The following is a 15,075-nucleotide window of genomic DNA, read 5'->3' as shown; positions in this document are numbered from 1 at the left end:
TCGCAAAACGAAATGCAGCAAAATATGATATGCATGATGATCTAATGTATAACGTTCCAAATTGAAAATTTAGGATGTTACAGATCAATTCACCGATACCAGATGAACTTATAAAAAGGGGTAATTATTTTTACGAGCAACTTCCAAGGTAAGTTCTACATCGGGTCCATGGGCATGAACACAAAGGTTCAAGGTCGACTCCCACTTCTTTAATGCATAACCTTTCAGTCACTCCTCGTTTTCGAAGAATTTGTAGTTCGAAAGATTTATCTGCTGAAACACCAGAAGAGTATGACTCACATCTCTTTCGAGTTCACACGGAGTAGGGAAGGCATAGGTTCAACCCGTAGGGGTATCTTAGGAACATATACTGATACGTCTCCGTCGTATCTACTTTTCCAAACGATTTTGCCCTTGTTTTGGACTCTAACTTGCATGATTTGAATGGAACTAACCCGGACTGACGTTGTTTTCAGCAGAATTGCCATGGTGTTATTTATGTGCAGAAACAAAAGTTCTCGGAATGACCTGAAACTCCACAGAGATTATTTTTGGAAATAATAAAAAATACTGGCGAAGGAATCAAGGCCAGGGGGCCCACACCCTTGCCACGAGGGTGGGGGGCGCGCCTGCCCCCTGGGCGCACCCCCTGCCTCGTGGGCCCCCTGAAGCTCCACCGACCTCAACTCCAACTCTATATATTCGTCTTCGGGGAAAAAAAATCAGAGAGAAAGATTCATTGCGTTTTACGATACGGAGCCACCGCCAAGCCCTAAACTCTCTCGGGAGGGCTGATCTGGAGTCCGTTCGGGGCTCCGGAGAGGGGAATCCGTCGCCGTCGTCATCATCAACCATCCTCCATGACCAATTTCATGATGCTCACCGCCGTGTGTGAGTAATTCCATCATAGGCTTGCTGGACGGTGATGGGTTGGATGAGATTTATCATGTAATCGAGTTAGTTTTGTTAGGGTTTGATCCCTAGTATCCACTATGTTCTGAGATTGATGTTGCTATGACTTTGCTATGCTTAATGCTTGTCACTAGGGCCCGAGTGCCATGATTTCAGATCTGAACCTATTATGTTTTCATGAATATATGTGAGTTCTTGATCCTATCTTGCAAGTCTATAGTCACCTACTATGTGTTATGATCCGGCAACCCCGTAGTGACAATAATCGGGACCACTCCCGGTGATGACCGTAGTTTGAGGAGTTCATGTATTCACTGTGTGTTAATGCTTTGGTCCGGTACTCTATTAAAAGGAGGCCTTAATATCCCTTAGTTTCCATTAGGACCCCGCTTCCACGGGAGGGTAGGACAAAAGATGTCATGCAAGTTCTTTTCCATAAGCACGTATGACTATATTCGGAATACATGCCGACATTACATTGATGAATTGGAGCTAGTTCTGTGTCACCCTATGTTATGATTGTTACATGATGAACCGCATCCGGCATAATTCTCTATCATCTATCCAATGCCTACGAGCTTTTCACATATTGTTCTTCGCTTATTTACTTTTCCGTTGCTACTGTTACAATCACTACAAAACCCAAAAATATTACTTTTGCTACCTTTTTTTCGTTACCATTACTATCATACTACTTTGCTACTAAATACTTTGCTGCAGATACTAAGTTATCGAGGTGTGGTTGAATTGACAACTCAACTGCTAATACTTGAGAATATTCTTTGGCTCCCCTTGTGTCGAATCAATAAATTTGGGTTGAATACTCTACGCTCGAAAACTGTTGCGATCCCTTATACTTGTGGGTTATCAAGACTATTTTCTGGCGCCGTTGCCGGGGAGCATAGCTCTATTATTTGAGTCACTTGGGATTTATATCTGCTGGTCACTATGAAGAACTTGAAAGACGAGAAATAAAAAATTATTCCTCAACTACGAGGGGAGGTAAGGAACTGCCATCTAGCTCTGCACTTGATTCACCTTCTGTTTTGAGTAAGCTTGCGACACCTAAACCTGCTTCTGCTATTAATTCTGATATGTCGCATGTTATTGATGATGCCACTTCTGCTATGCATGATACTTATGATGAAATTACTTCTATGCTTGATACTACGGTGCCACTTGGTGAATTTCTTGATGAACAACTTGCTAGGGCTAGAGAGAATGAAATTATTGAAACTGATAATATTGATGAAAGTGATGATGAAGACTCTCCTAATAAATATGAATTGCCTGTTGTGCCTGAGGGCTATGTTATGGATGAAGAAACTGCTAGAGACTTTCTTGCTTGCAATGATAGAAGTGATCTTAAGAAATTATTAGCTAAGCTGAAACAAAGAAACTCTGAATGTTAGAATGAAATATGATCCTGCTTATGCTACTTCACCTATCTTTGTTACTGATAAGGATTATGAATTCTCCATTGATCCTGATATAATTACTTTGGTTGAATCTGATCCTTTTTATGGCCATGAATCTGAAACTGTTGTGGCACATCTTACTAAATTAAATGATATAGCCACCCTGTTCACTAATGATGAGAGAACTCGCTATTTTTATATCCCTAAAATATTTCCGTTCTCATTAAAGGGTGATGCTAAGATATGGTTTAATTCTCTTGATCCTGGTTGTGTGCGTAGTCCCCAGGATATTTTTTATTACTTCTCTGCTAAATATTTCCCTGCTCATAAGAAACAAGGTGCTTTAAGGGAAATATATAATTTTGTGCAAATTGAAGAAGAGAGTCTCCCACAAGCTTGGGGGAGGCTTCTCCAATTACTCAATGCTTTGCCTAATCATCATCTTAAGAAAAATGAAATACTTGATATCTTTTATAATGGACTAACCGATGCTTCCAGAGACCACCTGGATAGTTGTGCTGGTTCTGTTTTCAGGGAAAGAACACCAGATGAAGCTGAAATTCTATTGAATAATATGTTGACAAATGAAAATAATTGGACACTTCGTGAGCCTATTCCTAAGCCAACTCCGAAGAAGAGGGGTATTCTATTTCTCAGTCCTGAAGATATGCAAGAGGCAAAGAATTCTATGAAAGAAAAAGGTATTAAAGCTGAAAATGTTAAGAATTTACCTCCTATTGAAGAAATACATGGTCTTAATTTACCGCCTGTTGAAGAAATATATGATCTTAATCCATTACCTATTGAAGAAACTCATGGTCTTGATAACCCGACACAGGTAGTAAAGGTAAATTCTCTCTATAGATATGATAAAGCTGAAATCCCTCCTACTAAGTTTGCTAGCCAATGTTTGGATGAGTTTGATAACTTTATGGTTAAGCAAGAAGATTTTAATGCTTATTTTGGTAGACAATTAAAACAAAATGCTTATATGATTGAACACTTGGGTGATTATATGTCTAGAGTTAAAGGTGAACTTAAACTCATTAGTAAACATGCTTCTATGGTTACCACTCAAGTAGAACAAGTACTTAAGGCTCAGAATGATTTGCTCAATGAATTGAATAGTAAGAATAATGATTTTGCTATTAGAGTGGCTACTAGAACTGGTAAAATGACTCAGGAACCTCTGTATCCTGAAGGCCATCCTAAGAGAATTGAGCAGGATTCTCAGAGAAATAATTTAGATGCACCTAGTCCTTCTAAAAAGAAGAAAAACAAAAATGATAGGACTTTGCATGCTTCTAGTGAACCTGTTGCTGACACACCTGAGAATCCAAACAATATTTCTATTTCTGATGCTGAAACTCAATCTGGTAATGAACATGAAACTAGTGATAATGTTAATGGTGATGTTCATGTTGATGCTCAACCTAGCAATGATAATGATGTAGAAATTGAGCTGCTGTTGATCTTGATAACCCACAATCAAAGAATCAACGTTATGATAAGAGAGACTTTGTTGCTAGGAAGCATGGTAAAGAAAGAGAGCCATGGGTTCAGAAACCCATGCCTTTTCCTCCTAAACCATCCAAGAAAAAGGATGATGAGGATTTTGAGCGCTTTGCTGAGATGATTAGACCTATGTTTTTGCGTATGCGATTAACTGATATGCTCAAAATGAATCCTTATGCTAAGTATATGAAAGAAATTGTTACTAATAAAAGAAAGATACCGGAAGCTGAAATTTCCACCATGCTTGCTAGTGGTGCACCTGTTTTGCCTACTAATGGCGCACTACAGGTGCGCCACTAGCATCACGCCATTAGAATTTTTTACTAATGGCGCACCACAGGTGCGCCATTAGTATACCAGATACTAATGGCGCACCAGGGAGTGCGCCATTAGTATATCATACGGTGCGCCATTAGTATGCCTCCCAGGGGGCCATATTTAACCATGTGCTCTGGCTTACTAATGGCGCACTTGTTGATGATGTGCCACTAGTGTGCATTTTGCAGTGCGCCACTAAAGTGCTGGGTGGTGCGCCACTAGTATGAATATTAGGGATTTTTTTTCTTTTCTGATATTTGCACAGGTTACAAAACATATTACTACACAGAATATAGATTGCACAACATATAAACAACAGATTTATCGAATACAATAGAAGATTAGTCTCCGAATACAATTCATCATATTAGTCTCCGAATTCAAAAGACCAAACAAAGTTAGAACATTACAAGTCTCGAGACCGCGAGTAGCGAGTTTGTCTTCACATTACAAGTCGATATCGATCATCTAAACTACCATCACATAGAAAAGAGTTGCGGTCGTCACGATTAGCATCATCGCGATGAAACTGGTCTTCATCCGGTTCCTCCTCCGCTCCCTCCTCTCTCCCGCTAGATAGCGCGCCTATCTAGCTTCCGCCTCCGCCCTAGTGGTGTACCCTTTGTAACTGTTACCGCTGAAACGGTGAACCTGTCTCCGACACTCCTCCCAGTCGTCGTAGACTCCGGGAACCTTACCCTTGTACACGACATACGATGGCATCTCTATGCACTACCCAAACAAAACGTTAGTAGCAATTCACAGACAATACATAAGCAATATATAAGTATGCAACAAAAGGATCGGAAGAGAAAAGCAACACATTAATAGCACGATTCATGGTCCTACTAATAAATAGCATCGATTACATATAAGTTGAACGACTATCCAAACCAAAGAGACATACAAGTTCATTAAAGTTTAATATTACAACATGAGCCAATCGACATTTCAGAACTACATAGCATCACTACTTTCGACTCGACTCAGGGACCGGAGCGTGGATGAAGCCGTCGTCTTTCGTGATGGTCATGAAATCGCGGGTGTTGTCAGCCTGCATTTGTAGCGTTGTTTCTATCTCACTATTGGACGGTTGATATCTGAGATAGAACTGCCTCGAGGTACGAAGGACATCTTGATGGTTGATTTCCGCAAACTCCGACTGGATGCGAAAGAATTCTTGTCGGATGTCCGCGTCCTCGATTGCCGACAAGCGTGCGACCCAATCTTTGAGATTATTTGGTAGCAGAAGGTGATTATGGTCCCGTACGATCGCCCGCATGTGATGGAGGGCGTAGTAGGCATCCTTCTGACCATCACGCGGCTGCTTGACGCAGGGGAACGTCGTATTGCGGGTGAACATGTGCTTGTCGTACCTATGAACTGGCCTGCTGAAGGTGCCTCCAGGTCTGGCGTAGCCGGGGAGAACATCATCAAGAACTTTCTTGATATTTGTGTAGTCTTTCTTCGACTGACAGTCCGGGTCGAAATACGTGGCCATGGAATATTTCGGGCTTAAGAGGATGAGTGTGCAATGTGTGTCACTGCACAAAACACGGAATGTTAGGGAAAAAAAGAACGATCGAAATCTAAGAAATCATATGTTACGGGGCGGTGAGGGGATGACTTACTCGGGAAAGTAAGGCACGAGGAAGTTATCCTTATCTGGGTTTGCCAGAATGACGCCTTCGAGGTATGAACTCGCGACTTGCCGATCCCCAGCGCTGCCCAAGATCTTGGCACGCATGTAGAAGGGGTCGACTATCACGATGTCCGGGGTCTTGTATCTAATGATCCGCATCTCCATACTCAGCGAAAATAGCCGAACGAAGGTGTAGTGCGGCGGATGAAGGTTAAACATAGCGAAGATGTCATCAAACCGTAGGACGATCGTACCCCCGATGGCGCTATCCACAAAGCCCTTGCCCTCTGGCACCTTGGCCACGAAAACCGGGTATGCCACATCATTCTCGGAGAGACGCCGCTTCTCCAAAGAAAGAACACTGTCATGCAGACTCTGCATAGCACCGGTTGCATCATTGAGCAGATTAGTCGGTAGCATCGGCCTACCCGCCACATGCACCCTCCTCGAGATATCCTTAGGTGAAGGTGGCCTGTCCTGAGCATGGATCGTACTCGGTGCCGGCTGGCTCGCACCGCCCTTCTTATTCTTTCGTTTCTGTCCCTTCTTCCTCATCTGCTGTAATGGGATCGAGTTCTGCTCAGAGACCGCCTTCTTGAGTGCGTTGGGGCTGATAATATTCCGCACATCAGCTATCTGAGGCTCGGTGAAGGCGGCAGCTGGAGGCATCTCCTGAGAACTGAACGCCAGACGACGCCTGTTGCAATTGGGTTTCTCCGCGGTACCAGCTAGATCGCGGTCGTCTTTTTCAGGGTTGGGTTCTTGAGAAGGAGGCCCGAAGAATTCGTCACCGTGCCCATGTTCGGCAAAGTACTTATCGATGTTGGTAAATGTACCGTTGTCGTTGTCGTCCGGATCTTGTGCCATATGCATGTCCGGATCCTGTGCCATAGGGATGTCCGGCATGTCCGGTAGCGTTGTGGCGGTGTTGCCATGGCTTGGCGCCGGCACGACTGGCGATGTTGTCTGTGGGGTGGTGTCCCCCGCCCCCAAACGAATCTGGCTCTTCGGCCAAAGCAGGGGCCAGCTTACGCAGGCGCTGAGGGTCATCACATCATCTTCGTCGGCCCCAGCCGGTCGAATCGGAGGTAACAACTCGTCGCAGCCTGGCAGCACCCGAACCAGTTCAACCCTATACACGGTGGGTGGCATCGGATTACCGTGGACCACAGGGTTGCCCGGTTGAACGATTCTGCCCTTGGCGACATCGATCAACTCGCCGCCCACGAAGTACAGGAGAGTGCATGGAACGTCGGCGGCGCCCTGCGAAAACATGTAGGGCGTCAGGGATGCCCAGTCAAAGGCAAGGAGACGAAGTCATCGGTCGAGAGGCTTAGTTACCGTGATGGCGTCGAGCTCGGCTAATGTCGAGGCACCGCCAACGGCGGGCGTGCAACTGACGGAGGGGCCGCTTGCTGCCGAGGTGCCGACCGGCGTACACCCGGGTGCATTAAGCTCCAATGCCCGTGCCGGCGCTAGAGAAACCAATACCGCCTCTGCCGGAGACACCAATGGCGCCGCCTGCGCGTTGTGTGAGTTGCTGGCAGTGAAGCTGGGAACCGGGGGCGGCCCCTGTTGGCCGCCCGCAATCCACGTCTGCAGCCCCTGAATCAATGTAGGCACAATGGCGGTGAGCGTCGTTCCCAGTTGTTGTTGCACTTGCTCTTGGACAATCTCCGGAATCCGCGCCACTTGTGCCTTGAGTTCTTGAACCTCGCGCGACTGGCTTTCCGAGCTGGTCTTTTTCTCCTTTCGCCCACCAGCGTTATAGTATGACGACCATTTTGTGGACAAGCCTTTGCCGGCCACACAACCAGCTGACGACGGCTTACTGAGCTTATCATTGTTTTTCATTATGTTCAATGCCCTATTTAGAGTGTTGTCCCAAGGGGAGCTCCGAGACGACCCCGCGCTACTGCTTTAAGTCTCCTGCGGAAGGAATGTGAACCATTTAGAAATTTGGCTTCATTAATTAGAATGCAACCATATGAGGCTAATTACGCGGGGGTGTATTCCTTACCAGAACACGCTCAAGCGCCTTGGTCTTCGGATCCGTGGTAAGCTCCTTTGTTACCGGGTCCTCCTTGTACCGGGCCCTGACATAGTTCCTGGTCTGCTTGTCACGGTATTTCTCGAGGCGAGGCGGTAGGCCTTGCTCGGCACGCTCCGCGTCCTCCTTATCCCATATAGGTTCCGCCACTCTGTAACCGCTGGGACCGAGTTTGTGGACCCCTAAGTTCAAGTCCCGCATCTCTTTCCCCCACTGACTTGATTCCTCGGATGCGCCGCTCTCGCACTTGATCTTGAACTCCTTGTAGTCATCTTCGCTGATCGAAGGATTTTTCGCCTTGATCTTCTCATAATTATCACCTTTGTTAATCATTCTCTTCACCGCGCTTCTCCAAGTAGACAGGGCCGTGCTCATCTTCGTGAGGGCGGCACTGTTCACTTTATTCCCTGAGAGGTGTGTGTTTGCAAAGTCAGCGGGGAACTTGTATCATTCGTGCAGCTTCGTGAAGAGGAGGTTGCGCAAATTCCCTCGGTCCTTATGCCTTAGGTTCTCGGTGTTGATCGAGACGGTGCTCCGGAGAATGCACCCGAGCTGAACCGAGTACCCCTTGACTAATTCTTTGGGCGCCGTTGGATCCCCGTCGGAGTTCACTTCAGTAAATTCCTCCTTGACGGTGCCGAGCACGTTCGGGCGCCGGTCCTTCCGTTGCCTCTTCGGTTGGCTGCCATCTGTGCGTGCGCTGCCATCATCAGTGGTGGCATCCTCGGCGGCACCATCAGTGGTGTCATCCCCGACGCCACTAGGGGTTGTGTAGTCAGGATCGGTGTCTTCCGCGGCGTCCTCATAGCGGTGAGGTTCTTCCTCCATCTGCTGGGACAGCTCCCAGAATGCCTTGCCACCCGAACCGCCGGCCTCATCGTTGTGGGCCATGTTTCGCTCTAAATAGGAAAAAAGTTTGGTCAAAAAGTTGGTTATTGTCAAGGAACAAGATCATGGTCTCATCATTTAGGGTTTGTCGACATCGAGGCATCCTAAAAGCTAAGCTTTTATCATTTAGGGTTTGTCGACGCCGAGACACCCTAAAAGCCTAAGCTTTCATCATTTAGGTTTTTATCAACATCGAGGCACCCTAAAAGCCAAGGTTTTATAATTTAGGGTTTGTCGACACTGAGGCACCCTAAATGCTAAGTTAAGTTTTCATCATTTAGGGTTTATCGATGCCGAGGCACCCTAGGTTGACTGATATATATGGGTGTCTTCTAAGAATATACCCTATCAAGAAAAGGGAAGGAGAATTCTAAGTTGGGCCTAATCACTTGGCTCTATTGCCACCTATGGTTTAATGCAGCAAGAATAAAGGGGCAGTTGATCCTACTTAATTAAGTACTAAGATATCCCGGCCCATGCATTAGTCGCAAGTACCCCATATGTCCTATTTTTAGCAAAGTCATGCTAAAATTCACGGAAAATTTCAGCATGACCTTTGCTGAAAATATGACATATGGAGTACCCGAATTTGCCGGAACGGAAGTTAATCGACATTCCGGCAAACTCAAGGGCCTCTCGGGGTACCTGCAAAATCATCACGACACGATGGTCGGAGACAAAATCAACACTTCTAGATTCATATCAGACTAACAGCCAACACTGCATAACAGTTCTGAACTTCTGCCAAAGCTGAACACAACATATACCAAGGGAAATCGACAGTTTGGGGTCACAGTTTGCCCCCAATTGGACAGTTAATGGAAAGAAAAAAATAATAATACTTGCATGTTCAAAGAAAAGCACAGGAACTTTATAGCCCCTTTTCTACTTTCTTTTATTCCATAGGTGAGCAAGAAACTTTGGTCTTGTAGTTACAGTCCTACAGAACAAAGCTAACATAATTCTAGATGCCGCAAATCATGTCCAGAAGATCAAAATGGCACAGGAGGCTGATGATTCAAGATACAATTGTGGAACAATCACAACAGTAGTAGGAAAGTAGTAGTTCACAAAGATTATGTTTCAACTAGTGTGTTAGAAGGCTGGTATATGCAACTAGGGTGTTAGTATCTTTAGTGGAGTATACAATGCAGAACCAGGCACATAGAATTATACAGTATTAGTTTGGAAAAGAATGAAGCTGCCATCCTTTTTATTAACCTATTAATCTTAATATTTGGTCACAGAAAGTAGTACTACTTCCACTACTAAAGTAAAGCAATAGAATAAACTGTGCACGTGTACTTGGTAGCTCACTCACATTACCAGTTCGCTTACAAAAATAGCACTATAGTGTTCCCTCACACATTTGTACTAGCATATAGAGATTTTCGAATACCAGAGGAGTAGGAGCAGAACATGTATACCAGAGGAGTAGGAGCAGCACTATATGTGGACTTACTCGATCAGCAAACAAACTCTCCTTCTTACTGGTCTTGAAAAGCGCCAACTGAAACTCCTCCTGCACCACGTCAACGCACAAGCATCACAATTCAGGCTATTCGTCACTCATCATATAGTACTGCATTATCTGAATCGATGAGAATAGTATGAAATCAATGCTTTCCATACCAAGGTTGTGTGTAATCATCTTTCACACTTATCTACAAGACCACAACAGTTGCCGATAATTACCAACTCCTGACAGTTTCAGACTACAGCAGTTTCAGTTAACTGTTTTTTAGACTACAACAATTTCAGTGAACTTGCAAGATGGAGCCAACAAGTAACAGTAAAGCACACATACTAAATGACATTGGAGAAATAAAAGACAACAGTACGGCAGCTCCAGCTACTTCGCATAGGTTCAAACATATCCAAAAGTGTGTTTATGGGGTAAAGGGGATTATTATGCAGATTCAGACATGTAGGCTCCAACGAATTTATTGTGGTAATCAGGATAAATGCAGATAACGGTGCTATGCAACAAATTTAAGTCACATCGGCTGTCTACACAAAAGAACATAGTAGCATGCAGGGTCATCGCACAACAAGGCAGCAAATATTAAATTTTACAGGAGATGAAGCATATTAGAGAGGAACGCACCTTCGGTTGGCCTTCTTCCAGTGGGTTCGCTGCTAGCCTTCTGCACGTGGACTCGCGGCTAGCCTTCTATGAGCGGACTCGCGGATTGCCTTCTTCCAAACCCTAGGAACGAGATTTCAGACGATTCAAGCATGACGGTTCCACGGGATCATCAGGAGTAGATCGTCGACCGTTCTAGGGAACCATGGAGGAGGGGCGGGAAGGGGAATGCTGCGCACACACCTTCTTGCCTTCTCCCTGTGGCTTCTCTGCTCGCCTTCCGCCGATGGATCCGTCGTTCGCCCGTAGCCGCCGCCGGGAGCGAGAGAGAGATTTGGGGGCGGCGGCGGTCTGGTGGGGGTCGGGGGCGTCGGGGGCGGTGGGGGTCGGCGTCGGGGGCGATGGGGCGACGGGCAGTGAGGTGCCGGGGCAGTGGTGGTCGGGTGCGGTGGGGGTCGGCGGCGGGGGCAGCGAGCATGGGGGCGGCGCGGGTGAGGTGAGGCAGTGTGGGGGGGCTGAGAGAGAAAGAGATTGGGGATTTTAGTTGGGGGGAGGGTTAGCAATGGCGCACCCCCTAGCGGTGCGCCATTAGTAAAAACAATTAATAGCAATGGCGCACCTCCTGGCGGTGCGCCATTAGTAACCTTTTTTTCGATAGCAATGGCGCACCCCCTAGCCGTGCGCCATTAGTTTTTGGTTCAGTTTGTGAATTAATATTAACTAAATAAATTATTACCCTTCATTTGTGAATTAATATTAACTAAATAAATTATTACATTTAAGTACTTATCATTTAAGTAAACTTCCGGGATATAAATTTTATTTTTTCATATGTATTATTCATTTAATAGTTCACATACAAAAAATTTATATGCAGTGGCGATCCCGGCCGACCCGTTGGCGTACTCGATGCAGACGGAGGAGGCACGGCTCCTGGAGTGGACGGAGGGGGCCGCAATCGAGATGGGGAGGGTGCGGAGGGGTCGTCGGCGGCGGCGGAGCAGGGGAGGGTGCGGGGGGTCGCCGGCGGCGGTGGAGCGGGGGAGGGTGCGGGGGGTCGTCGGCGGCGGTGGAGCGGGGGAGGGTGCGGGGGGTCGTCGGCGGCGGTGGAGCGGGGGAAGGTTAGCAATGGCGCACCTCCCAGGGGTGCGCCATAAGTAACATTTTTTTAGTTGCGTCTAATAATTTTTTATTTGTTATTTGAAAAAATTTATGAATATGATAATATTTATGAATATGAAAACATTTGTCGAAATACAATCGAGAAATGAAGGCTACAATTTAAATACAATCGATCTTAGCTAGCTATCTGTTCATAATCTTCTTGCCCTTATTTTTCGCAAATGGAGTTCTTCTCTTGAACGGACATCCTTTAGGTAGGGTGGTCCTGCTTCTTCTTGTGGTGTATGCTGGTAGTTCATCGTCGTCGTCATGTTCCATCTTCGGGTCGCCGTACTTGTCGAAGTCTTGCTCATTGGTGACTCCATCCATTCCGATGATCTTCCTTTTGCCTCTCCTCACGACAACACGACTGGGCTTTGACGGGTCGGTAATGAAGAAGCATTGGTCCACTTGGGAAGCCAGTACCCATGGCTCATTTTTCGCGGTGACGTTTGCGCCCGCGGTCTTGGATTTGGCTTCGGGTATAACCATGGTGGTGAAATACCGGTCTTCTTTTAGGACACTCTTGGCCCATTTGACACGGAACATCGGGACCTTCTCTCCAGCGTAGCTCAGCTCCCAGATCTCCTCGATCCTTCCGTAGTATTTGTCCTTGTCGTTACCGGTGTAGGATTCCATCGTTACCCCGGAGTTCTGATAACCATCGCTCTTCATGTCCTTTCCCTCGGTGTAGAATGTGTAGCCGTTGATATCGTACGCCTCATACGTCATCAGGTTGTGCTCGGCGCCCTGTGACAAGGCGAATATGAGTTGTTCTTCCGCGGAAGAATCCTCATGTAAAGGGTACGACAGAAGCTTCTGCTTGAACCAACGCGTGAAACATGAGTTGTGCTCTTTGATTATATCTCCGTCCGTCCTCTGTTGGCCTCGGCCATTGTACGTCTTCTCAATAAAGGTTTTGTGCTCTACCACCCAAGGATCGACCACGTCTATGTGTTGTAGCGCGACTAGGTTTGCTCTTTCAAAGTCGGTGAGCCGACCCTCGAAGTCGACATGCATTTCGCGGTGACCCTCACGGTGACCCCATCCAGGGAGCCTGCCGAGGTGCCTGTTGACAGGCAGACCAACGGGGTTCTCGATGCCTAGATAATTCGTGCAGTAGGAGATGCACTCTTCGGTCAGAAAGCCCCTGGCTATGGTTCCCTCTGGACGTGACACGTTGCGAACGTATCCTTTGAAGACACCATTCATCCTTTCGAACGGCATCATGCTGTGCAGGAACGTCGGCCCGAGTTGGATGATATCCTCCACGATATGGACCAGCAGATGCACCATAATGTCAAAGAATGCGGGCGGGAAGTACATCTCAAGCTCGCATAGTATCACCATGATCTCTTCCTGTAGCCTTCTGAGTTGCCTCACGCCAACCGACTTCCGAGAGATGACGTCGAAAAAGTTGCATAGGCCAAATAGCGTTTCACGGACGTGCGCGTCCATGATCCCACGGATTGCAACTGGAAGTATCTGCGTCATCAGCACGTGACAGTCGTGAGACTTCATCCCGCTGAACTTCTGCTTCGCTGACTCTAGGTATCTTCTTATCCTCCCCGCGTAACCGTAAGGAATATTTACTCCTACGAGGCAGGTGAAAAACTGATCGATCTCCTCCTCACTTAGACTGAAGCACGCGGGAGGGAAGTCATTTCTGGTCTTCTTGGCCTTTTTGCCTTTGCGACGACTTTCCGTGTCCTGCTTCGCCTCATCATCATCATCATTAGCGTGAAGCTCCTCCCTGATGCACATTGATTTCAAGTCTACCCTTGCTTTCGGCCCATCTTTGGTCCTCTCTGGCATGTTGAGCAGGGTACCAAGCAGTCTCTCGCACACGTTCTTCATGATATGCATGACATCAAGGCTGTGAGGCACACGGTGGATCTTCCAGTACGGCAAGTCCCAGAAAATAGACCTCGTTTTCCATACCTTCAACAGCGGCTCTAGCGCCTTTCGCTTCTTTCCCGGCTCTGGCGCCTTTTGCTTCTTTCCCGGCAGTGGGCAATCTTTCCAATTTTTCAACAGCTCGTCTATTTCCTCGCCGCTCCTCGTACGCGGGCGTCTTCGGGTTTCGGTTTCACCATCGAACAGATCCTTGCGTTTCCTCCATGAGTCATCGTCGCAGAGCCACCTTCGATGTCCCATGAACACGGTTTTCGGAGACCCGGGATCTCTATCTAGCTGGCGATACGTTGTGTCATCCATGCACCCGACGCATCCAGAAAATCCGTGGACCACCTGCCCCGCGACATATCCGTAACCGAGATAGTCCTGCACTGTCGTGAGCAGTGCGGCTCTCATAGGGAAATATTCTTTCTCTGCGGGGTCCCACGTATTGGCTGGCGTTTTCCACAGCGTGTCTAGCTCCTCTTTCAGCAGCCCTAGATACAGATTGATGTCGTTCCCTGGTTGTTTTGGCCCTTCAATTAGCATACTCATGTGAATGTACTTCCTCTTCATGCACAACCAGGGGGAAGGTTGTACATCCACACAAACACAGGCCAGGTGCTATGTGTGGTTCTCTGGCTGCCAAATGGATTGACTCCATCGGTGCTCACGCCCAACACGATGTTCCTTGGATCGTTCCCAAATTCTGGGTGTTCGAAGTTCAACGCTTGCCACTGGCTCCCATCCTTAGGGTGATTCAGCATCTTGTCTTTTTTATTTATCTCCGGATCATTTGCGTCATCTTCTCGCTTCTTGTCCTCCCTATCCGCGTGCCAACGCAGGAGCTTTGCTACCTTAGGGTCCGCGAAATACTGCTGCAGACGAGGAGTGATCGGAAAGTACCACACCACTTTTTGAGGAGCTTTCTTCCTCTTCTTGTATCGAGTGACGCCGCACACCGGACATATGGTAGACTCCACGTGCTCGTCCCGATAAATGATGCAATTGTTCATGCACACATGGTATTTCACGTGCGGTAAATCCAGAGGACACATGATTTTCTTCGCCTCCTCAAAACTGGTCGGGCACTTGTTCCCCTTGGGAAGACCTTCGTGCCAGAATGACATGTTCTCGTCAAACCATGCGTCGGTCATTTTGTGTTTTACCTTCATCTCCAGAGCCATGA

The 15,075-nt window shown here is 46.9% G+C and overlaps 1 long non-coding RNA gene across 1 annotated transcript; it reads right to left on the bottom strand.

The window, feature by feature from the left end:
- Positions 1-4,472: 4,472 nt before the first annotated feature.
- Positions 4,473-11,189, bottom strand: LOC120963918 (uncharacterized). The gene is made up of 4 exons (XR_005755603.3): positions 11,073-11,189; positions 10,851-10,952; positions 10,206-10,265; positions 4,473-4,895 (listed from the first exon to the last, which is right to left on the bottom strand). It is a non-coding gene; the product is annotated as an uncharacterized lncRNA (long non-coding RNA).
- Between the last annotated feature and the right edge of the window lie 3,886 nt (positions 11,190-15,075).

The sequence above is a fragment of the Aegilops tauschii genome, chromosome 5 (genome assembly GCF_002575655.3).
Source record: "Aegilops tauschii subsp. strangulata cultivar AL8/78 chromosome 5, Aet v6.0, whole genome shotgun sequence".
NCBI classification, from domain to species: domain Eukaryota; kingdom Viridiplantae; phylum Streptophyta; class Magnoliopsida; order Poales; family Poaceae; genus Aegilops; species Aegilops tauschii.
The sequence above is the reverse complement of the archived record's forward strand: the minus strand, read 5'-3'. Positions and strand labels throughout refer to the sequence as shown.